The sequence below is a fragment of the Nyctereutes procyonoides genome, unplaced genomic scaffold, assembly GCF_905146905.1.
Source record: "Nyctereutes procyonoides isolate TBG_1078 unplaced genomic scaffold, NYPRO_anot_genome, whole genome shotgun sequence".
In the NCBI taxonomy this organism is placed as follows: Eukaryota; Metazoa; Chordata; class Mammalia; order Carnivora; family Canidae; genus Nyctereutes; species Nyctereutes procyonoides.
In genome coordinates, this window is record NW_026575133.1 from 1965140 (window position 1) to 1990241 (window position 25102).

A 25102-nucleotide genomic window follows, 5' to 3' on the forward strand; every position below is an offset into this window, starting at 1 on the left:
CCATTCTATAGGTGTGTGTGTGTGTGTGTGTGTAGTATCTTACTGTTTTGATTTGCATTTCTCTGATGATAAATGATGTGGAGCAACTTTTCATGTTTGTCATCTGTATATCTGAGGAGGTATCTGTTAAGGTCTTTAGTCCAATTTTTAATCAGGTTCTTTTTTTTTTTTTTTTTAAGTTTTATTCACTCATTTTAGAGTGTGCATGCAAGTGAAGGGGAGGGGCAGTGAGAGGGAGAATCTCCAGGAGACTCTGTGCTGAGCACAGAGCCCAATGCGGGGCTCAATCTCATGACCCTGAGATCTTGACCTGAGCCAAAATCAAGTCTCAGATGCCCAACTGACTGACCACCCAGGCACCCCTCAGGTTATTTTCTTATTGTTTAAGAGTTCTTTGTATATTTTGGGTATTCTGTATGACCAATGTGAGGCTCAAACTCATGACCCTGAGATTAAGAGTTGCATGCTCTATGAACTGAGCCAGCCAGGAACCCCTCTTTTTATATTTTGGGTAACAATCCGTTCTTAGATGTGTCTTTGCCAGTCTGTGGCTTGTCTCCTCATTCTCCTGACATTGTCTTTCACAGAGCATAAGTTTTTTTTATTTTAATGAAATCCAGCTGATCATTTGTCATTACTTATAAAAGGGAATTACAAATACTGAAAGTGTGGCTGAACAAATACAGAATTGAGGTTATTGTACAATCAGGAACAATATAAACCTTCCTAATTATCAAAAGAAATACAGAAAACAGGGCACCTGGGTGGCTCAGTGGTTGAGCACCTGCTTCCGGCCCAGGGTGTGATCCTGGAGTCCAGGATCAAGTCCCACATCGGGCTCCCTGCAGGGAGCCTTCTTCTCCCTCTGCCTGTGTCTCTGCCTCTCTCTCTCTCTCTGTCTCTCATGAATAAATACATAAAATCTAAAACAAAAAAACAAAAAAAAAAAAAACAAAGCAAGCAGTCTATATAGTAAAATATTTTTAGAAGGTATAAATACAGAAAGTGTAACAATAGGACAGAACTAAGACCAAACATACAAATTAATATTATATAAAAGAGCTAAACTCAATTCTTAAGAGAAAAAGAATTTCAGGCTGAATCACAAGGCAAAACTCAAATCTATGCTATATAACAGACCTACAACAAAAATAAAATGATTCTGAAGGGTTGTAGACAGAATGAGTAAAGAGATTCTAAAAAAAGCCCCTCAATAACAGACAAGGCTGACTTCAGGCCCAAATGTATTAAAAACAGGGCACTATACAATGCTAAAGGTTATAATTCACAGTAAAGATGAACAGTAATAAATATCTATGAATCAAATAATCTTACAATATTATGTGAAGGCAACAGAGGATGTGAGGAGACAAGAAAAACATGGGTAGTAGGAAACTATAATTCATCTCTTTTGGTCCATGGCAGATAAAGATATCGAAGATCTAACATTATGGGTGATCTAACTGACATATATGGAGAGATTCTTAGAAGGCGGATGGTATAGACTTGGTGGACAAGATCACAGAGCACACTGACAGTGTCACCCATGCCAATAGCATGCCAATAGCATGGGTGACAGTCTCCTCAAGTTTTTAACGACTGGAATTGCTTTCTTTGCTGAGCCAGCTAGGTGCCTATGATCACAATGCCTTGACTGGCCTCTTTGCTAGCTGCCAGCTAATCTGCAGCTGAGCCAAAGAAAAGAAAACCCATGGTTTTCAAACTGCAAAAATATTCCCATTTTTGCCTTCATTAGATGAAATTAAACCGCTACTAGTTTCTTTCATGCACAAGAGCATGCTAATAATTACTGTATTTAAGCTTTTTTGGTAAGATTAAGCTCTAATGTGAACTTTCATAAAATGTGACTATATATTAATCCACAAAGAAGCAATCAATTCCAAAATATAGAATTAATATTGTACAGTCACTGTAGAAAATGTACTTCCATGAAAATGCAATGAAAAAACTATAATAGGAACACAAAAAAGCCAAAACACCAACAAGAACAAGTAAACCGAGCAAAGACAGAAGGAAAGAAATAAGATAAAAGCAGAAATTAGGGATGCCTGGGTGGCTCAGCTGTTGAGAGCATCTGCCTTCGGCTCAGATTGTGATCCAGGGGTCCAGGGATCCAGTCCCGCATTAGGTGCCCCACAGGGAGCCTGCTTCTTCCTCTGCCTATGTCTCTGCCTCTCAAGAATATATAAATTCTTAAAAATAAAAAATTAATTAGAAAAAAACCCTGATACATGTCTCTAGTGCAGCTAAAGAAAACAGTTTGAAAGTTGAAAAGGAGGAGGTAAAATTGCTACTATTTGCAGATATGATTGTACACCTGGTAACTCCAAGATAACCAACTGAAAAACTACTATGGACAGTAAGTGAATTCAGTAAATTGAGTACATAATTAAAATGGCTTTCATATACACAAACAGCCACCAGTTAGGTTTAATGAAATATATTCAATTGTAATGGCCACCAAAAGATAAAATGCCTAGCAATAAATGTAAGAAATGTGCAAGATCAATATGAAGAAAACGTTAAATAATTGTGAGTGACACAAAATAATACTTGAACAAGTCACGCCATATTTTTTTTAGGATTTTACTTATTTATTAGAGAGCAAGTGAGCACACAAGCGGGGTCCGGGATGGGGTGGGACAGGGGTTGAAGGAGAAGCAGACTCCCCAATGAGCAGGGAGCCCGATGTGGGGTTCAGGCTCAATCTCAGGACCTTAGGATCATGACGTGAGCCAAAGGCAGATGGTTAACTGACTGAGCCATAGTCATGTGGTGCCCCAGTCATGCCATATTTTTAGAGGAAGCACCAACATAAAGATGACAATTCTTATATTAATCTATAAACAATCTCACAAGCCAATTTTTAAAAAATGAACTAAACAAGAATAACTAGGAAAATTCTGAAAAAGGATAATGAGAGGAGGATATAAGCCCTCTGACATACTATATTATAAACCTGGAGTAAATGTCACTGCACTGCACTATTCGCAAATGAGTTGATAGCTAATGAAACAGATATTCCAAAAATAAACCTAAACATACATAGAGTTTAATATGTGATAAAGGTAGCATGCCAAGTCAGTGGCACAAAATATGGATTATTCAATAAATTGAATTTAGTCAACTGGGGTAGCCATCTGGAAAAATAAAAGAGATCCCCATCTCAAAAATTTTAATTTTTTAAAAGGTTTTATTTATTTATTTGTGAGAGACACACAGAGAGAGGCAGAGACATAGGCAGAGGGAGAAGCCAGCTCCCCGGGGGGAGCCTGATGTGGGACTTGATCCTAAGACCCTGGGATCACAACTTGAGGCAAAGGCAGATGCTCAACCACTGAGCCACCAGGTGCCCCTCAAAAATTTAAATTTTGATCAAAGAGAAATGACGGAAGAATTATTTTATAACCTCAAGGAAGGGATTACCTTTCTAAGTATATAAGAAATCTAGAAGCAACAAAATTAAACTATATAAATTTTTTTTCTCCATGACAAAAATCACCATAATCATAGTTAAAAGATGTAACAACATGGGTCAAGTATTTGCAATTAACCTCTAGGCAAGAGCAAATTTTCTTAACATATAAACATGGAATGATACAAATAGGCAGTTCCCAGAAAAAGAAATACTGATGTCTTTGAAGAAAAGATGCCTAACCTCATTTTTAAGTTTGATAATGCTGTTGGTGAGGTAGTAGGCCTTATCCTACTTTACTTATGGGAGTGTCTGATAAAGCAAATTCTATGAAGGGCAATTTGGCAATAAATATCACAATTACAAATGCAAAAATATTTATTTTTTCAAAAGATTTTATTTATTTATTTATTCATGAAAGACACACAGAGAGAGGCAGAGACACAGGTGCTAAACCGCTGAGGTACCCAGGCTGCCCAATCAACAATATTTTTCATGAAATTAAAATACATCCAAATTAAAGTATTCCAAATATATGTTAGAAGGGTTTTTAGTATTAAATTATATGAATACAATATATTTTAACCATTTTCCAATGTTTTGAAAGGATTAAAAGATGCTCTAGTAACATGTATTTTACTACTTTCCCATTAATGACCAGGGGATGTTGGTTATGAGGCTTAAAAATATATCTCGGAGGAGCCTCGGGGTGGTTCATCTGTTAAGCATCTGACTCTTGGTTTCAGCTCAAGTTATAGTCTTGGGGTCATGAGACAGAGCCCCATGTCTGGCTCTGTGCTCAATGGGGAGTCTGCTCAAGATTCTCTCCCTCTTCTGTCTCTAAAATAAATAAATCCTAAAAGAAAAAGAAAGAAAGAAAGAAAGAAAGAAAGAAAGAAAGAAAGAAAGAAAGAAAGAAAGAAAGAGAAAGAAAGAAAGAAGAAAGAAAGAGAGAAAGAAAGAAAGAAAGAAAGAAAGAAGAAAAGAAGAAGAAAAGAAAAGAAAAGAAAAGAAAAGAAAAAAAGAAAAGATATCTCAGAGACCAAAGATCTAAATTGCTCTCCCAGGAGTGTTTTTTTAGGACAAATTCTTTTGTATGAAGGCAACTAAGATAAAAATGTAAGAGCAAGAATCAAGTATTTGCATCAACATTCACATGATTTCTGCAGTACCCTTCCCTCTAAAGCCCATCCTCCAGGAATCAAGGAGAGTGTAAATTATGATCAGAAAGTAACAGCAGGTGTTACGAGAGAGGTGCCCCAATGTCCAAATGTTTTCAAGTACAATTAACATAAAGGGATATTATTACATTAATTGCATTACATGGATGTATTACAATTAATGTCATATCCATGTATGCTTTTAGAGTTCACAGAGCTTCCTCATAGTTTTAATCTCATTAAAGAGATTTTATTTACTTGAGAGTTTGCATACACACAAGTGGGGTGAGGAGGAAGGACAAACAGACTCCTCGCCGAGTGTGCAACCCAATATGGGGCTCAATCCCAAGACACTGAGATCATGACCTGAGCTGAAATCAAGAGTCAGACACCTAAATGACTAAGCCACCCAGGCACCCCTCTCATTTGAGAATTTTTAAGAAATGTAAAGAGGAATATTAGCTTCATGTTATAGAGAATGAAAACCGAAGCCCAAAGATTTTGATTGTTCAAAGTTGCAAGACAGTAAAGGCCAGGTATGTCATCTGTTGTGCTTCTATGAATTTTGACAATCTTCATATTGGCTACAGTCTGAAAAGAGAGAAAAATTAAGATGAAATTATTTTCTGTGTGCTGTTCAATTCTTCGTAGCTGTAAAGTATTTCATGTTGAAACATTAAGTCATTGAATCTGATTTTTTAATTCAGCATTAGTGGGACATGAAATCAACTCAGTGGATCAGTCAGTAAACTGAACAGAAAAGAATGGAAAAGAATATATGAATGCACTGGCCCAGTAGGAATAAATATTGTTTTATTAAACATTTCTATAACTCTAGGTCACAGTCAATAAAAGCTTGGCATTAGAGGAATACAAAGATGACTGCCCTGGAAGTCTTCATAGTCAGCTACTACCACTACCCTAACCCAACACACAGAAAGCAAGAAAGTGGCTCGGCAAATATTTTGTCTTTGTTTTTTGCAGCAGTCCCTCATGGATTTCAGATACCAGGGAAGTGGCTTGTTATAATCTGAGATGATGAGACTATATCCTCCAACTGCACACCTTTCCTTCCTTCTTTCACACAGCCAAAAGAAATACTGTTCCTGTCTTTAAGGAAGTATAACCTATACTGGTCCTATTATCAAGGCATCACAAAGTAATATGTCATCCTAGAAACCATGTTCTCCAAAAGGTCTTGAGAAATACAAAATGAAACGATTTGTTTGGGTATGTGCTACAGTACTAGCAATTAGTCCATTGAGGAAGACTCATGTTTTACAGATACTCTTCCCAGGGAGGTGCTAAGTGAAAGCAGTCTTTGGATTTTAGAGAGGTTCAAAGCCCTACCTTACTCACAAATCACTTTAAGATAGGCCACTGGGTATGTCTAACTGGTTCAAAGACAACTAACTTAATTTGATCATCTCAAAGGCTGTTTGTCAAAGGATTTAACATAGTTATTGTTGGGTAGTAGCTCTGTGGATGATTTTAATTTTTTCCTTGTAACTTTGTGTTCTTTTTCTACAATAAATATGGATTACTTTTACAATTGGGAAAAATACATCTTATCTTTTTACAGATAACAACAATCTTCTCAGATCAAGTAGATTGACTTCCTCACCATCCTTCAAAGAGGTTCTAGGTTTTTAAGATTTTATTTATTTATTTATTCATGAGAGACACACACAGAGAAAGAAAGGCAGAGACACAGGCAGAGGGAGAAGCAGGCTCCATGCAGGGAACCTGACTCATGCAGGTTTCTATTTATTTATTTATTTATTTATTTATTTATTTATTTATTTATTTATTTATGGATTTTATTTATTTATTCACGAGACACACACACACACACACACACACACACACACACACACGGAGGCAGAGACACAGGCAGAGGGAGAAGCAGGCCCCATGCAGGGAGCCTGATGCAGGACTTGATCCCGGGACTTCAGGATCACTCCCTGAGCTAAATGCAGGTGCCAAACCGCTGAGCCACCCAGGGATTCCCTGCAGGTTTCTTTTTAATAGGATGCCATTCTCAATGCCCAAAGATATTGTATTACTTAGCAGCAAAAAAATAAAAACCAGCAGGCTTTAGAGAATGGTCACTTATTGATTCAAAACCTGCAATACATCAACTTCACAATAAATCAATTTGGGGTGCCTGGGTGGCTCAGATGGTTAAGCATCTGCCTTCAGCTCAAGTCATTATCCCAAGGTCCTCAGGATTAAGTCCCGCATTGGGCTCTCTGCTTAGCGGAGAGTCTGCTTCTCCCTCCTCCCCTCTGTCCCTCCCCCCTGCTCATGCATGTTCTCTCAAAATCTTTTTAAAAAATCAATTCACTCGATAACTACAGACACTCTGGGTGACCCCAAACACATTAAAACCCAGAGGTCTCTGGCTAACATAACAATAACACCCTCAAATAAAGCCCCTGAGAAGATGGTCATGTTTTTCCATTTTGGAGGATATATTTTCAGCATAAAGTGGCTTTGGAGGTGGGGACTCCAAGAGACAAACATGTGCTCACACTGTTTTCACAAAAGCAAAGCAGTTTTGCCAACTGTTAGAAACATGATAAAATCATAGTACATAAATTATAAACAAAACATGTTTTTCTAAGCCAAATAGAAAGGCTTAACCACCTAAACCCAAATAATCTAAGGCCCCCATTTCCACCCTAGTATTTTGTATATGGTATGCCTAAACTTTTGGGATGCCCTCTTCTGTGGGCCTTTGATGTGGAGTGTGCTCTGTGGAAGCCATTCCTGCATGACTCTATGACTTTGGAAGAGTTTCCCGTGTATCTTACTAAGTACTATCTGAATAATAGGCAGTCTGACATCTTGAATAAGATTAGGTCTATCATGAAATCCTCTGGATATGGTCAACCAAGGCTCCCTCCACTCAAATGTTACCACTATCATTTTTTTTTAAAAGCTCCTGCTGTAGCAGGAAACAAGCATTTAGGGAGAAAAAAAAAACCCAAGTAAAATATTTAAAATAATCATACCTACTAATTTTGAATTTTTACCGAATAGCAGGGTACAAAAAGTCCATGCTGACATTTTGTTCACTAATGCATTGCCATCACCAGAAATAGAAGAAACCTCAGAATCTGGTCGAGAACTTTGGGAGAAAGTAGAACATCACAGAAGAGATCTGAAATGGTAACACTCTAAGGATTTTGGGGATGACATTTTTGTCAATACTAATAGTTTTCACTGATTGTACTGAGCGTCGCTAGACTTGAAAATCTGTTTTTGTTTTTGTTTTTTTTTTCATCATAACTTAACAGACATCCTTGCTCCACAGGGCAACTGCCAAACAGGTAGCTGTGACTGAAGGGAGTGTCTAATTTAATTCAGGAGCCTATTCTAGGGCTCAGGGAATATCTGGATAAGGCTGTGGACAAGGAGTGTATGGAACAGGCTGCATGACTTACCCCCAGACCCATTCAGTCTCTGTAACAGAACCCAAAATTTAGCTGGGCACATGGGTCATGTAGCTAAAATGACTTTCCCAGCCTCCCTTTCAGTTAGGCATGGCCACGTGACTAAATGAAATAGAAGTGGAAGCACTGTTCAGGACTTCCAGGAAGTCTCCTTTAAAAGAGAGGGGAAGAGGGATCCCTGTGTAGCTCGGCGGTTGGGCGCCTGCCTTCAGCCCAGGGCGTAATCCTGGAGACCCCGGGTCGAGTCCCACGTCAGGCTCCCTAAGTGGAGCCTGCTTCTCCCTCTGCCTCTGTCTCTGTGTCTCTCATGAATAAATAAAATCTTTAATAAAATAAAATAGAGGGGGGAGAGAGATGCTCAAGGACACACAACCAGTAAGTGGGGAAGGTGGACTCAAACTCCTCTGCTGTGTGACTTTATCGCATGCTAAGGACATGCTGAAATCTTATGAACCATCCAGAGCAGATTTTGAAGCTTAGGTCTGCAAGCTAAGAATAATTTTCACCTTTTTAAATGGCTGGAAAACAGTCTAAAGAATGTCTTGTGGCAATTTCAGGGTCTCTAGGTAAAAGGTTCACAGCCACATTCACTCACTTACGTGTTGCCTCTGGCTGCTTTTACAATGACAGAGCTGAATAGTTGTGACAAAACTGCCACGACCTACATAGCCTAAAATATTATCGGGCCCTTCACAAAATTTAGGTGTATTGATCCCTGACCTAGAGAAAGATAGGAGGTATGGCACCAAGAGGGTGAATGGCTGGGTAGGGATAATGCAACTCTGATAGCCATTCTAGAAGTTCAAGTGGGCCAGGAGATGAAGGGTCACACTGCCTAGTAAAATCAGTTGCTCATAAATATTTGTTCACTTGACAAAAGATTAAGTATGGCCAATAACCATATAAAAAATCCTCAGCACCAGGAGTCATCAAAGAAATGCAAATTAAAATCACAGTGAGATACTACTACACATCCACTACAATGGCTATAATTGAAATGACTACATATTGGTGAGAATGTGGAGTAACAGGAACTCTAAGATATTGCTGGTGGAAGTATAAAATGACATAATCACTCTGGGAAAATAGTTTGGCAGTTTACTATAAATTTAAGGATCCACTTAACCACATGACCTAGCCATTCCATTCTTAGGTATTTATCCACAACAAATGAAAACATATGTTCAAACAAAAGCTAGTCCCAAACTGGAAACAATCCAAATGCCCATCAATATGTGAATGGAAAGACAAATTGTGGCATATCCACTCAGTGGAATAATACTCAGCAATAAAAAGAGACAACAGGTACATAAACAACATGGATGAACCTCTAAAACATAATGCTGAACGAAAGAAGCCAGACCCAAAGAGGAACACATTGTATACATGGTCCCCACTTTTTGAAAGTTTGTGTTACACTTTGCTTTTAGGAAAGACCTACAGGAGTACCTGTTTTCATTAACCAAAAGAAATCCAGAGAGGATATTTACTTTGATGGAAAAGGTGAAAAACAAAAATAGCATTGTTGTTTTGCAGCAAACCACGATAGGGCAGATCGTACCCCAAGTACTGACAGCAGCCCCACCAAGCTCCCTCACTGGGAACTACACTCAGTATCTCAGCATCAAGTTGCCAAAACTTTTTTTTTTAATAATAAATTTATTTTTTATTGGTGTTCAATTTGCCAACATACAGAATAACACCCAGTGCTCATCCTGTCAAGTGCCCCCCTCAGTGCCCGCCACCCCGTCACCCCCACCCCCCGCCCTCCTCCCCTTCCACCATTTCCCAGAGTTAGGAGTCTTCCATGTTCTGTCTCCCTTTCTGGTATTTCCCGCTTATTTTTCTCCTTTCCCCTTTATTCCCTTTCACTATTATTTATGTTCCCCAAATGAATGAGAACATATAATGTTTGTCCTTCTCCAACTGACTTATTTCACTCAGCAAAATACCCTCCAGTTCTATCCACGTCGAAGCAAATGGTGGGTATTTGTCGTTTCTAATGGCTGAGGAATATTCCATTGTATACATAAACCACAGCTTCTTTATCCATTCATCTTTCGATGGACACCGAGGCTCCTTCCAGTTTGGCTATTGTGGACGTTGCTGCTATAAACATCGGGGTGCAGGTGTCCTGGCGTTTCATTGCATCTGTATCTTTGGGGTAAACCCCCAGCAGTGCAATTGCTGGGTCGTAGGGCAGGTCTATTTTTAACTCTTTGAGTTGTGTCTGTGAGCATGTTCTTTATCCTGACTTATTTCATGCATCCTTTAGAAAAACACATCCTTTTTGAGTCTGGGATCAATCTTCCATATAAATTAATGGTAAATGCTACTTTGCTTTACACCATTTTGGCTTATGAAAGGTTTCATAGGAATGCTTTCAGATAGTGGGGGAAATCTGTATTTGTTTGAAACTCTAGGAAAGACAGGTTTATTACACACTGAAAGATCCTTGTCTCAGAAGTGTTACTCCCAAGGGCTGCTTGGGTGGGAGAGGATTTAGTGGGGAAGAGAACATGGAAACCTTTTAGGCTAAGGCTAACGTTCTATATTCTGATTGTGGTGGTGGTTCCGCAGGTATATGTATTTGTGCATTTTGTTATAAGTTTTATTTCAAAAAAGGGAGACCACATCTTCAGGACCCAATAACAGCGAGGAGCACTGATGCTGAGTATCACTATGAATCCATGCAGCCAGCTGCAAGAAATCCACATGGAAGAGAAGAGATGAAAAGCTTACTTCCAGACAGAAATTCTTCTGATCCTACAAGGAAGTGGCCTTAAACAAAAAGTCCTCTTTGTAGGCTCCTTGCCATGAGGCATCTTTGAGCCAGGACAGGTCCAACTTTTGTCCTATATCAAGGGTTGCAAAATTCCTAGAAGTCAGGCCTTTAATACTTGGACCTCTGGATTTCCTTAATTGAATAAAAACTATGCATACTCTCTTATTCAGTTCCTCTGAAGGTACCAATTAGCAAGTTGCCTACTTGGACTCTTCAACTGGCAAAAGAAACACATTTATTAGCTGCAAAAATGAAGTCAGTTGGTTTGATCTAAGTCTCTGCGGGAAACCTGATCCACCAAGGTAACTGGACCTAATCAGTTGGAAGTTCAGAATGTAGTTGTTGGCAATTAAGTCTGCTTTAGTCTGCTAAATCAAAGTAGTCACCCTTCCTCATAAGAAACATAGTTGCTTAGAGTTGAAAGAGTAACATTCCAGCCAATCTGAGGCATAGGGACAAAGTTCAATAAAGTTAGAATCTGAATTCTTTTAGGTAAAATATGGATGATGGGGAGGTGTGTCTTTGCCACTGGAGTTATGTAGACATGGAGGCAGAATGGTTTTATTTGGGGATGGCCAGATAGAGTGGACAGTTCTTAAGGAATAACAGAAAAATTTCTCTGAGTCTCTTTCCACTGGAAGCCTGAAGCAATACTCAGGAGGTGAGGATTGTTGAAGAAGCCAAAGCGATCTGTATTTGCAAGCTTTACCAGAGTAGAGACAAAGAAGGCCACTTCATTTTGCCTCTCGATTGAGTTAGAACTTAAAAAAATTTTTTTTAAATACCAGTTTTAAATAACCAAGATAAACCCCTAAGACAAATTACAATAGACTATAAGGACTTTAGTCCTAGGATAATGAGACAGGTAAGGAGAACACCTTCAAAGAAAGGTACTTGGGGGGATCCCTGGGTGGCGCAGCGGTTTGGCGCCTGCCTTTGGCCCAGGGCGCGATCCTGGAGACCCGGGATCGAGTCCCACGTCGGGCTCCCGGTGCATGGAGCCTGCTTCTCCCTCTGCCTGTGTCTCTGCCTCTCTTTCTCTCTCTCTGTGACTATCATAAATAAATAAATAAATAAATAAATAAATAAATAAATAAATAAATAAATAAATAAATAAATAAAATTAAAAAAAAGAAAGGTACTTGGGAAAATGGAAACAACAGAGAAATTTATGTTTGATCTAGGTTCTTTGAACCCTTGGGCAAGTTCAGGATAAAGGGTGGGACCCTTATCAGTGATCTGTAGTGGGTGGTAGTAAAGAGAAAAAGGGGTTTAATGTAAGGCCTCTCAGGAGACACACAACTGCAGAAGAGAATAGAATTTATAAAGCTATACATTAAATCTATCCACTCCAGAATTCTGCTGGTGAGGGTTCCAGGTTCTGGAGCAAGTCCTTAAAAGTAGCTAACAACAAATAAAGAATTAGTTCATGATCAAAAGAGGCTATGAAGACCACTGGCAGTATGCAGTGGGCAGTGCCAGAGCAGGAACCTCAAAAGCAGTGTCAGAGATCATTTCAAAGGAGAAAGTGCAAAGCTTGTAAGAAACCAGATAAATTTGCAGAATGTTGCAAATTATAGAAGAAGCAGTGGTATAGCTCTGGATGTGATGTGATGTTGGAATCATAATTATATAATTTCTCCCACAATGCAACACAAAAGATAGCAGAAAAAGCTGGAAAGAGTCTATGTTATTGATGACATCACTGTGCCCATGAACAACGGCAACCAACCCTGAAGCCTGCCCTGAAGTTGGAATTGAAACAAAATAAAAATACAGCTAGCTATACCAACCCATCTGGTGCTGTCATCTATGAATGTCCTATACCAATTAATATGAAGCAACTGTACATCTTACAAACTCAGTGAGATATATAGACATAGTTAGTGTCCCTGTTATTCAAAGCTTGCTGGTTGCCCTCAGTGAGAAATACAACAAACCTTCACTATCACAGAAAATATGCTAGGGAAGATAAACAACCTCTTCTTGCAATTTTACCACAGGTATTTATCTTTTAGAAATCAGGTCTAAACTTGCATTTAAATTAAGTGCACTAAGTTACAGATGAGTTATAGAAGGGGTGGGGGTAAAAGAACTACTTAAAATATTAACAGAAGAATATTCCATTCAGCTATCCAAACAAACTAAAAAATCTCAAACTTGGTTATAAAAATTAGTTTTACTCTTGGGGTGCCTGGGTGTCTTAGCTGGTTGAGCAACCAACTCTTGATTTTGACTCAGGTCTGGATCTCAGAGTCATGAGATCGAGTCCAAGGTACTACTATGCTCAGCAAGGAATCTGCTTCCTCCTTCTCCATCTCCCTCAGGACCCCCACCTGCTCTGCTCACACTCTCTCCTGCTCCCTCATAAAGAAAGAATGAAAGAACGAAAGAACGAAAGAACAAAAGAAAGAAAGAAAGAAAGAAAGAAAGAAAGAAAGAAAGAAAGAAAGAAAGAAAGAAAGAAGGAAGGAAGAAAGAAAGAAAATTTTACTCTTAAAATTTTACTGTAGAAGTACTTTTTAATTTAGAGGTTGAATCTCGAAGGTCTGTGATTTAGTTTTCTCCAATTTGAGGCTTTAGTTGTTCATATTCAGTGTATATAATAAGCTTCAAGGAGGGTCTAACCTGTGTCCCAGTACGGTCTTCCATAACTTTTTAAACCAGTAATTCTTACTTCACTGCCAAAAGGAATAATCAAAATTTGCTAAACTATTAGCAAAATTTATATCCAATCTAATCCAGTATTCATACTCAAGATCAATTACCAAATACAATCAACTTCTTCCCTTGTTTCCATCCCTACCACCCATCATTGCACACCTGGGTGACTGGTCTTCTCACCTGAACTCTACCCTGCTCTTGGCCTTTCTTCAACTTCAGCCACGGAGATCCTCTCAAAACTCAAGTCTGACCTCAAGCTTCATCTCCTCACTCTCTACCCTGTAGTCACCCAGCTTTTCTTCTCATACATCTTTCCTGAATGTTCTCTCCTCTCAGAAGTTCTTGCACATTCTAGCCCTTTTATTTGGGGAACTCTATCCTTCCTTCTTCACCTAGATAATATTTAGTTAGTCTTTAACCTGATCATCATCTTAAGACTTCCCGAACATAGTCAAATTCTCTTGTTATATAGACTCATATAACTTTGAACTTTTTCCTACTATCTGTTAAATTTGCATTTTTTGTATTTCTGTATGGTTATCTGGTTACTGGTAACGTGTTACACTAAACTATAAGCTTTATGAACAGGTGTTTTATGTTTTTAGTCATCATTACATGCCCAAGAGTTGAGCACAGCAGTGGATGCTCAATATATATGCTGGATGAAAAAAATTTGGGGCAACATTTTCTCTCATATACAATAGTCCCAAAAAGAAACTTGAATCTTTCCATTTGTTTGTTTGCTTTTTTCCTGGTTGTTTCCAGTGATCAAAGGAACTCAACATGGACTCTGTGGCTAAAAGATTCTTACTTTAAAAACATGTAATAAGAGGACAGAGCTGGATCTTCTCAGACCCACACACTTCGGAGGCTACTGGAAAGACTATGGATGGCATAGAAAGATAGCGCCCAGAATGCAAATGTCCTATTACTTGTGACCACAAGATATCAACACCAGGACCATTTCCTTCTCTTGTCCCCAGAAATAGCCTCATCAAGTGAGGAATTACTCAGCCTCCTGCTTGCCCCCTTCTCTGAAGCTGACATCCTATGCATCATTTGAACCCTAGTAGAAGCTAGAATCCTATTCAATCTAATTTCAAAGTAATGATACCAGCTCTATTAATTACTTCACTTTCTCCATTTTAAGGATGAGTTATGACTCTCCCAAATATTTTTGTGACACCAATCAAGGCATATAGGAGTGGGGGTTGGAGGGTAGGGAAACAGTATCTTGACCACAAATGTTAGGCTGGAGGAACTGGTTTAATGTTAACATCTTAGAGGAAGTATCCAATGGTTACAAAATTTCTCTTTTGGGAAAAACTTTTTTTCTCCAAGTTATTTATTTATTTATTTAATTTATTTATTCATGAGAGACACAGAGAAAGAGAGAGAGAGAGAGGCAGAGAGACACAGGCAGAGGGAGAAACAGGCTCCATGCAGGGAGCCTGACGTGGGACTTGATTTCGGGTCTCCAGGATCATGCCTTGGGCTGAAGGCAGCGCTAAACCGCTGGGCCACCAGGGTTGCCAAAAAAACTGCTTTCATTTTCATTTTTGGCACCCTTCACCCCCCCCCCCTTTTTTTTAAATTAAGCAGCTGGTTTTGTATTGTTTTTTGATGTTTTAGTAAAAGCTTCTACTAAGGAAATTGCAAGTTCCAAGGCAAGGTCTCTTAATCTACAGTGATAAACAAGTATTTAGTGATCTTGAAACCCTTGAAAACATATGCTAAATTTTGTGTGTATGTTTGGGAGTGCGTTTTTCTGGAGAAAGACTCCAGGTTTTATGTCAGATTCTGTTGCCAGCAAGAATATGACTAAATATATGAGTAAAAGAATGAGAAAAATGAATGAATGAGATGCCCTTAAAGACACTGAGAAGGAATGGTTAGAGAATTAAGTTATCTGATACCAAGGAAACAATGGTGTCAGAGAAGCCAAGGAAGAGAAGATTTCAAGAAAAGAGAGTAGTCCAACTGTCACTTGTTGAAGAAAGGTCAAGTCATATAAGGTCTGAAAAGTACACAGGGATATAAAAATAGAGTGGTAGTTAGAGACCTTTATAACTGATAGTTTCAGTTGGGGTAAACTATTACAGTTGGGTGGAGAATAAAAAGGAATACAAAGTAAGGAATGATGAATAGAGACAACTCTTTCATAAACCGTGTCTGTGAAGAAATAAACAGAATGGAGAATGATTAGTTCCTATTGGAAGGTTTTTTTTTTTTTTTTAAGCTAGAAAAGACTTGAAAATACTTAAATACGAAGGAGCCACAGATAGGTAAAGGACAAAGGTACCAAAAAGCAGGGCTGGGAAGGAATCCAGAGCCTTGTATCAGAAGAGGGTTACCTTTTCCACTGTGAAAGGAGGGAAGGACAAAGAATGGATACCAATTATGTAAGTTTGAAGGTTTGGTGGTACTAATTTGAAGGAGATTCCATCTTATGGTTTCTATTTTCTCTGAGAAAATGAGAGATAAAACAATCTGCTGAGAATGAAGGGGTATAGTGGTTGGTGGACACAGGGGGAAGGTCTTAGGTGAGCAGAGATTTAAATATCTCCTGTGGAGAATGGGAAACAGTGAAGAATTGCCAGGCAAAGTCATGAACATAAATTTGTTGTGCTACTAATGTTTTCTGATGTGTGATTTTTCTCTAGGAAGTTTTTTAAAGCTGAAAGGGGTTTTTAGGGAAAATCCCTACTTCACTAGGGGCCACCTTCTCTCTTGAAATTGAGTAACTAAAATTCAGGTTCAGAATTGTGGTGAAGATATTATTTCTGTATTACATACAGAAATTGTGATGAATTTGATAATAAAGAGGTCATGTATTTTAAGTACATAGAAATGAAAATTCACCTTTCAAGTACCTAAGAATGGCAACAGGTAAGGCTTTTTGTACAGGGAACCAAAATCACTGTCAAAATCAAAGCCCTAAAATAACTACTTAGAGGGCCACACAGGTAGGCCCATTAACTGGAGCCATCAGCTCTCAAAAGCCTTATCCTGTCACTTAAAGTGATATAATATCTGGGTCATCAAATCCATGACAAAAAGAGGTATATCTAGAGAAAAAAATCCAGAGGAAAAACTGGTGAGAGTGACTATTCTCAAAACAGAGGACTCTATCCTGTCTACTCCACTGCAGATAAAGCCAAGTTAAGTCTCTCAAGTTCAGTAGTTACCTGGTCATCAAGCAGAGGTGACCTATCATGTCCAGCTCCCAAACTGATGCATATTCTCTGTAATTTTCCTCTCTCCAGCTACAGACACCCAAAAGGAGCTGAGGGCATTAAATACCTTATCACTATTACTTCCCTCTATGCTTCCAGCTTTGGCTTGAAACTTAGCGTCAGAGGTAGTTACTGAACCAAAGGCTAAAGGGAGTACTTTTGACACTCTATCTAGCCAAACCCACTCTATCCCTAAAACAGCTCAGCAGTCATGCACAGAAGCCCAGAAGACAGCTAGTTTGGAAGGTAGTCTAAGTGGTCAGCTAGTAAGTCAGGTACCAAAGCCTTTGGAGAATGCAAGGAAGGAATGAGAATGACACACATGGACAGAAAGTATCTGAAAGCGATGCGGTCTATGTGAGTATATGCATTAACATGGGTACTGAGGAGCACATGATTTCTAAGGGGCAAACTGCTTGGATTCATATTCTGGAGATACTACTCAGTAGATAGAAACTGTGTTTTAGTTTCCTCATCTGCAAAATGAAAATAATGATAATGTCTATCCCATAGGGCTGATATGAAGGTTAAAGAAGACAATCCAGGTCAACTTAGAAAAAAGTGCTTGGAATACAATAAACACACAGTATGTATTAGCTACTATTATTTCTGATCTATGGTTGAGTTTTCTTGAGTAGGTTTAACAGAAGGATACAAAAGTGCAGTGGTTGAAATGATGGAAAGTGAAAAGAAGAAACTGATAGGCAAGAGTAGCACAGTCAAGGGCCTGGAGTTCCTGAAGTTGAAGTATAGATGCACTGGAAGTCATTCAGTTAGGAAGCTGGGAAAATGGACAAAAAAGTAGAAGAGTTTATTTTAAGCTTTTAAGGGTGAAGTTGACATAAGTGATGACAAAGTCCAGGGAGTGGGTGGTTTTATAGAAAAGGTAAAGGTCATTGAATTTGAGAAGGTCAAGCAATCAAGAGACCAGAGTATCACCTGGGATTTTATGTAACCTGGCTTAAAGGTGGGACCTGGGGAAGGGAGAGAAACTGTAAGTCAGGTACCAAAGCCTTTGGAGAATGCAAGGAAGGAATGAGAATGACACACATGGACAGAAAGTATCTGAAAGCGATGCGGTCTATGTGAGTATATGCATTAACATGGGTACTGAGGAGCACAGAAGCCAGCTGCTTCTCATGATGCCAACTGAGGCTAGTTGGTGGGAAAAGACCAGAGAGCCGAGAATACTAAATATTTAACATGGCTTAGGGGAGTCCAGTACAGTAAAAAACTGTTCTATCCTATGTTAACACTGCCCCGTTAAGACACCACAGTCACCAAATTATTTAGAGTGCTTCCTCAAAGGAGCCTGGCTGTCCAAGATATCACAGTTCTAGGAAGCTCCTCTTCCACCATTTAACATGCTCTCCAGACATCAGGAAGGATCACCTGTGTCTCTCTCTACCCGGCACATTCATCACAGTATAGTACAGGTCATCCTTCATAGTACTTACACATTTAAATTGTTGCTCTCATGTAGGTACTTCCAGGGTTGTGGCAAGGTGTAGTGATCTTTTCACGTTTGCCTCTCAACCCTGTATAGGCATTCATAAATGTCATCTATTGAACCAGAGACTTCTCACAGTCACCAAGTTAGGAGGCAGAGCATAAAAAGAATTTTCTGCCTATGAAAATTGGTCATCAAACCTTTAAGTTCTCACTATAAAGAATGATTTTTCTGGGATGCCTGGCTAGCTCAGCTGGTGGAGCATCTGACTCTTGATCTTGGAGACATGAGTTCAGGCCCCACAATGAATATAGAGATTACTTTTAAAAAATGATTTTCGAATAAAGATTAGAAAGAAACGCAGTAATTTCTTCACCAACTTGCAGCATAACATTTCTAAACACCTTCTATTAAAAGAAATCATGGTTGAGATCTCAAAGGGAAAAAAAATAAGAATTTTAAAATTAAAGCTAAACTTGTAAAATCCTTTATCTTTGATATACCATACTAAAAACAATAATCCGCAACATTCCATTTGTATTCCTTTTCTAAAAATTTTTGAGAGATTTACTTGTCCTAAAATTTAAACGTGATACTTGTAAATTCACTTTTGTTATAGGTAAATAATCAGAGGTTTTAAATTTTTGTTTCTGGTTTACTTTCAAGTGTCTCATTGCCTTTCTGATTTCATTATTTTGATTTATATTTATTTTATCCAAATGACAGATTGACAAATCATATATACTGGGCATAAATCCTTAAACACGTGGAGAAAGTATACAAAACAAAATGAATGTATCCTAGGATTTTATTCAAGATAAAATCATATGAAGTCATAGCTGGAGGGGAGTGGAGACAGTTGGCAGCCCAGGAAGGGGGAAAAAGGTTTACTGTGATTTATTTTAGGAAACAAAATGAAGAAAAAAAGATGTGACTATAGGAGTTTTAAAGAAACAGTTTTTTGAGGTAGTATAGAGCACTACCATTAGGCACTTTAAAAAATTCTTTAGTTATTGAACTCGATGACTGTATTTGTTCCAAATTTAATGATAAATATCACTCCTCCTTCACTTCTCCAAAACTATAGAGGAATAAGCCTTTAATAAATACACATAAACTTATGTAAAGACCTCATAAAAGGAATTATTTCATTTGAACTATAATGTCTTGTGGGCTCTTGGCCTTATTCTCCTTTGAGTTTGGGGATTTGCGAAAGGATACATTTACCCAGCCTGTACAAGAGTGTACATACTAAGAGAAGTGAACATTACTCCCTCATTATTGTATAGGCTTTGACTTATAAAAGAATAAAAACTATGTTTTTCCATGAAAAGGTGTCCTAAAAAAAGCAAACGGATAGTAGAAATTTATAAAGAAGGTCACTACTAGCTAATGTTCATCCAGTAATAACATGTTGTAATGTAGCGTTTATTTTAGTGGCAGAAATTTTAGTAGCTATATAAATTTTACTAACTTTATGTATGTTAGTCTTTAAAAGTTGGGTATGTAGGCATAAAGGTTTTCCAGAATTATATGAGGAAAACTGTATCTACAGTCATATTTAAGAATTAAAAGGATTTTGAACATCTAGATCTATCCATCATGAATATAAAGTACTACTTATACCTTTATGTTTAGGTAGACCATTGTGCTGTTTCAGGGTAAGATATTTTTTGTTGATTTTCCCAAATCCTTTTTTTTTTTTAAAGATTTTATTTATTTATTTGATGGAGAGAGAGAGAAAAAAAACAGAAGCAAGGGGAGCAGCAGGTGAAGAAGGCTCCCTGTTGAGCAGGGAGCTCGGACGCAGGGCTCAATTCCAGGATCCTGGGATCATGACCAGAGCTGAAGGCAGACACTCACCCAACTGAGCCACCCAGGCACTCCCCCAAATCTTTTTTGATGATATTTCACATGTTGTTGGCTTTTCTGGCCACAGCAGAACACTTGGCTGAATATCACCAGAGAATAGTCTATACTCTATAATAATTACTGTGTCCCCTCGCTGGTTCTAACTGAAAGAACAGACCTCATCAGAACTACTATAAATATAGCTGGGATAATCTCTTTAGTTACATTATCTTACACTTAGCTACCCCAAAATTTGAACACTTTTCTGCCCGTTCACACAGTTTCAAAATATCTTTCAATTATAGTTTATTTTCATCATTCATAACTCAGAAATATGCAATATTATTTGTATATTTGGAAGAATGGTATGTTTAATCACATCCAGAAAATTCATAACAATTTAATAAAGACATCAAATTATTTTTCCAACTTTCATTAAAATGAAAATCTACATATTAATCAGTGTTCCTATACTTTTGCTCGCTTAAAAAAAGTCTGATGCCTTGTTAAAAAGTTTATGCCAGCATTTCGATTTTTACCATACCCCTTCAAGGAACAAAATGTACCACACACTTGACAACACACAGAAAACATGTTTGGAAACAAAGACTGCTGTTTTATGGCAGTACACTCCTGAATGCAAAAAAATGTTAGTTAAGTATTTTTGCAATATTAATACTATTCGGTTTTATGTCAAATTCAAGTCACTATTTTTTAAGAAGTTGTATTTGTGATATAAAATGAAAATTTGCTTATTTCATTCAGCAAATGTTTACTGAACATTTACTACATGCATTGTTCTGGGTATTGAAAATTCAGGTAAGAAAAAGACAAGAATGGTTACTACTTTTCCACTACCAAGAAGATAAAATAAGCTTGTTTTATCTTGAATCATTCATATTAAAAAAATGTATAAACCAACAATAAAATGTTAGATAGTCACCAATGTCATAGAATTGGGGTTGAAAGGAGCTCAGAGATCATCTACTACATGTTATCAATTCCAAGCCACATCTTACAATGTGGTCAGACCAGGCTATACTCAAGGAGATTTGTCACTGCCTGCACATGTGCTTCAGAACTCAAGGAAGTGTCAGAGGCTTGGAAGAAAATATGGGAGACAATGGTGGAGGCACTCTTAAGGATTCTTGATGATTCAACATCAATAAAATGTAATAGTTGGAAGTGTTTATTGCTTATAGGAGAGAAAAATGAAATTCAGAGAGCTTAAATGACTTGTCCTACTTTACAAAGCAGAGTAGGTAGTACTAGAGTCCAGGTTCTAAGTTCCATTCTTTTCTTCTACCTACGTCTTCAGAAAAATGAAAAGAAAGGTTCTAGAATATAGCTCTAGTTTTGGGACCAGGGACAAGGATTAATCCCTCTTTGCCTCAGCTTCTCCATTTGTAAAAAAAAAGGGGGTTTAACAGACCTAACTCATAATACTGTATTAATGAGTATTAAGATAATGTATGTGTAAGTAAGAAAGATAATGTATGTATAGGACTTAACACAGTTTGGCATCTAGTAAGCGCTCTGTAAAACCTAACTATTTGAAATCAAACTTTTCTTTTTTTTTAATTTTTATTTATTTATTTATGATAGGCACACAGTGAGAGAGAGAGAGAGGCAGAGACACAGGCAGAGGGAGAAGCAGGCTCCATGCACCGGGAGCCCGACGTGGGATTCGATCCCGGGTCTCCAGGATCGCGCCCTGGGCCAAAGGCAGGCGCCAAACCGCTGCGCCACCCAGGGATCCCTGAAATCAAACTTTTCATTTGGTGGGAAATTTAAAATGACCAATTACCCTACAAATATTGCTCACTGTATGAAGCCTACATCTAATTATTTGACTAAAATACTGGAAAATAAATAGACTGGCAAAAGTTTGAACTGATTAATACAATAAAAATTTCCACCTTAACAATGCTTTGTCTAGGTCCATATGGTATTATGCCAAGAACCCAGTAGACCTACCTGAAAAAAAAAAACATACAAAAAGTAAGAACTGACACCAACTAGGATTATCAAGTTACTAAGAACTCTAATGTACACTCTAATGTGTACAAATGCATTTGTAAATACAATCTGAAACAATATATAAACAAGAAAAAATATTCAAAATGTATAAACAGTTCATTTATTTTTGCTTTCCGTTACACAGAATCATAGCCATGTATATTAATACTTGTACAAGAACCACAAGTTCTGGAGTTTAAAATGTACCATAAGGAGACATGAATTGGTTAGAAGAGTGAGCGTACTAACTGTTCATGATTATTATATTACTTTATACGTTGTAAAAGCACTTTCTCATCTGTTATCAACTCAGTGCCTTGCATATAGTACATAAATAACTAAAAATAAATCCCAGTTGCTTTCCAATGTCATTTTGTTTTCTGCTCAAATAACGGCATGTTTAGAGAAAGGATAAACGTTTGTCTACATTTCTTTTTTAAGCCTTTCTGGTCAGCTCTTCTAATTTTGGGAGTTTAAGTGAAAAATCCAAATTACAACACAGTGTTTTGTAGAGTCAACTTGCTTTAAGTCCTAGTTTCTATATTTTTGTTATAACATTCTATATGTATACTTTACATTGTGAGTTCATTACATATTTCAGACAAATAAAAATGGTTTCAACTGAGATTCTGGATGCAATAGACAGACAGTTAAGCACTTAAAAAGTAATTTTACCTAGTAGGAAATCAACTCACATTTGTTCCTGTGTCACCTGAAGACAACACCTAGAGACCACTCTTCAGAAAGAACTTAATAAATTCATATTTAGAATTACTCTATTTGCAGAAGCCTCTCGCAAAGTCTTATAAGGTACAATTCTGATGTCTTCGTATTTCATCATGACAATTGCACAGTAACAAAGCGCAACAATTTTCTGAATATTTTAAATATTAGCCTATTTTCTCATACCAGTTATTTTAAAAATGCTTTTGTTAAAAAAAAAATCTCACGAGCACTAACATGGTATCCAAATTTAAACCTTACAGAAAACCAACCCAATACTCAACATGTAAAGTTTCCCTATGTATTCTGAAGCTTAAAACTAACATTATTAGTTTGCTTATGTTTGGGACTTAAAAAAAAAAAACAAAACCAAAGACCAATCGCATACTTCACTATACACATCTTGGATGTTATTCGAGGATCAAGGTCTAATGCTGGGGCGTGGTTAGGCGGCACAGAAGAGCGCTATGGCCAATTATGGAGCCCCACGGCAAGGTGCAAGTCGCCAAGAAGGCCAGGAGCCAGACTCCGAGGGGGGCCGAGCTCGAGGCCGCCTGCACTCGGTGGAGGTGGGGCGCCCCAAACCTCCGCCGCCGCAAATTTCCCACCGCTCCCACCTCGGTGTTAGCCTCGGCCCCTCCCCTTCCTCCCCGGCCGGCGCCCGCACGGCCCGCGCCCACGTCGCCCGCGCCACTCCAGGGCTAAGCGAGGTGACGGAAACCGAAACCCGGAACAAAAGGAAGGCCTACGTAAGAAGTGAGGCCCCACCCTGTCACAGAGGAGCCACTCCTCTAGAAAGACTTGGCGGCAAGTTAGCTTCAGGAAGCGCGCAGGCGCATTCCTAGGACGCTTGGGGCAGCCTGCCGCCCAGTAATCTCATCTTTTGCCCTTTGACAGGCCTCCTAGAAGCTCCATATCTGGGCACTTTCCGGGTAACTCTTGACTCGGTCTCCATTGCGGTACCTTACTGATGGCAGCCATGATAGTTGCATCCGGGTACTTGGAGGCCTCGTGACCAGAGCCTCCCGGAAGTGACGCGAGCGCGGAGGGATTCGCGTTCGGCTGGGGTGAAGGGGCTCCGGAAGCGGGTTGGGTAGAGAGGCTGGCGGCGGCGCGGCGAGGTTTGGGGGTCTTATTTGTCCTCCTCCTCCTGTAGCGCGGCTTACGTGTCCTGTGTTGTGCCCGATAGCAGCCCTGCCGCGCCGTTTAAATCCTCTTTTCACAACAGGCCCAGGGGGAGGAAATGATGCCGTTTCCATTATGGGGAAATTAGGACCAGGACAGGGCAAGTGGTCTGTCAAAAATAGTAACAGCTCCTGTGGGAGTTTGTCTAATCCCGATCCCCTCGGTTTGCCTCTGCTTTGGATTTCTTCCGTAATGCACCCATGTAGAAACAGCCCAACGCCGGGCGCATCCTGGCCGGCCACGTCTGCGAGGGCGTCCGCCTTCGGCTCAGCCTTGTTGCCCATGGAGTAGGCCCAGCCACCGCCATCGTGGTCTTTGCGGTGGATGCAAGGCCGAATCGTGTGCTTGGCTCACCTCCACTGCCAGCGTCTTGGGATTTCGCTTGGCCTCCTACGCCTTGACTCTGCACATAGAGGGTTCTAGCCGCCCTCGACCGGTTAACCGAGGGAGCCGGCACGCGCTGCCGGGTGCTGGCAAACTGACTCCCGCCAGGAACCTGTAAGTCGGGACTGACGGCTGCAGGTCTGTCGTCATTGGCAAACAGTCTCTGACCATAATAAAGGACTGACGACTAGCATCTTGAGAGACTTTCCACCAAACCAGTTGCGTCTCCTGGTTTCCATTCCTTTAGAGTATGACTGAGAACCAGTAATTCGATCTTATGTCAGCATTAACTATAACCAGCCCTCTATCAAGGGTGAATAGCCACTCGGGTCTCTATTTTTTTTTTAAAACACGGAGGCTGTCAGGTGAGGAAATAGCCACACACCCCAGCATCTCCCCAGAACGGGACCTCGCCGACTCCTGGGTGTCAGGTCCCAGGGGCACCGTGTCCTCAGGGGAGGTCAGAGCCCAGCAAAACATCATGGGGAAATTTTTATTTTTTATTTTTATGAAAACAAGTTATGCATAGAAAAAGCACTGAACAAATACAAAGGAATTAAGAATGATCATATTTGAAGAATAGCTGTTTCTTTTCTTCTCTCTGCTCTTTATTTTTTAGTTTTACTTTTTTAAAGATTTTATTTATTTATTCATGAGAGATAGAAAGAGAAAGAGGCAGAGACACAGGCAGAAGGAGAAGCAGGCTCCATGCAGGGAGCCCGACGTGGGACTCAATTCCGGGGCTCCAAGG

The 25102-nt window shown here is 39.0% G+C and overlaps 1 non-coding gene across 1 annotated transcript; it reads right to left on the reverse strand.

Annotated features, from left to right (window-relative positions):
- Window positions 1-24758: 24758 nt before the first annotated feature.
- LOC129493985 (small nucleolar RNA SNORD88) lies at window positions 24759-24842 on the reverse strand. The gene has a single exon (XR_008661259.1). It is a non-coding gene; the product is annotated as a small nucleolar RNA SNORD88 (small nucleolar RNA).
- Window positions 24843-25102: the final 260 nt, after the last annotated feature.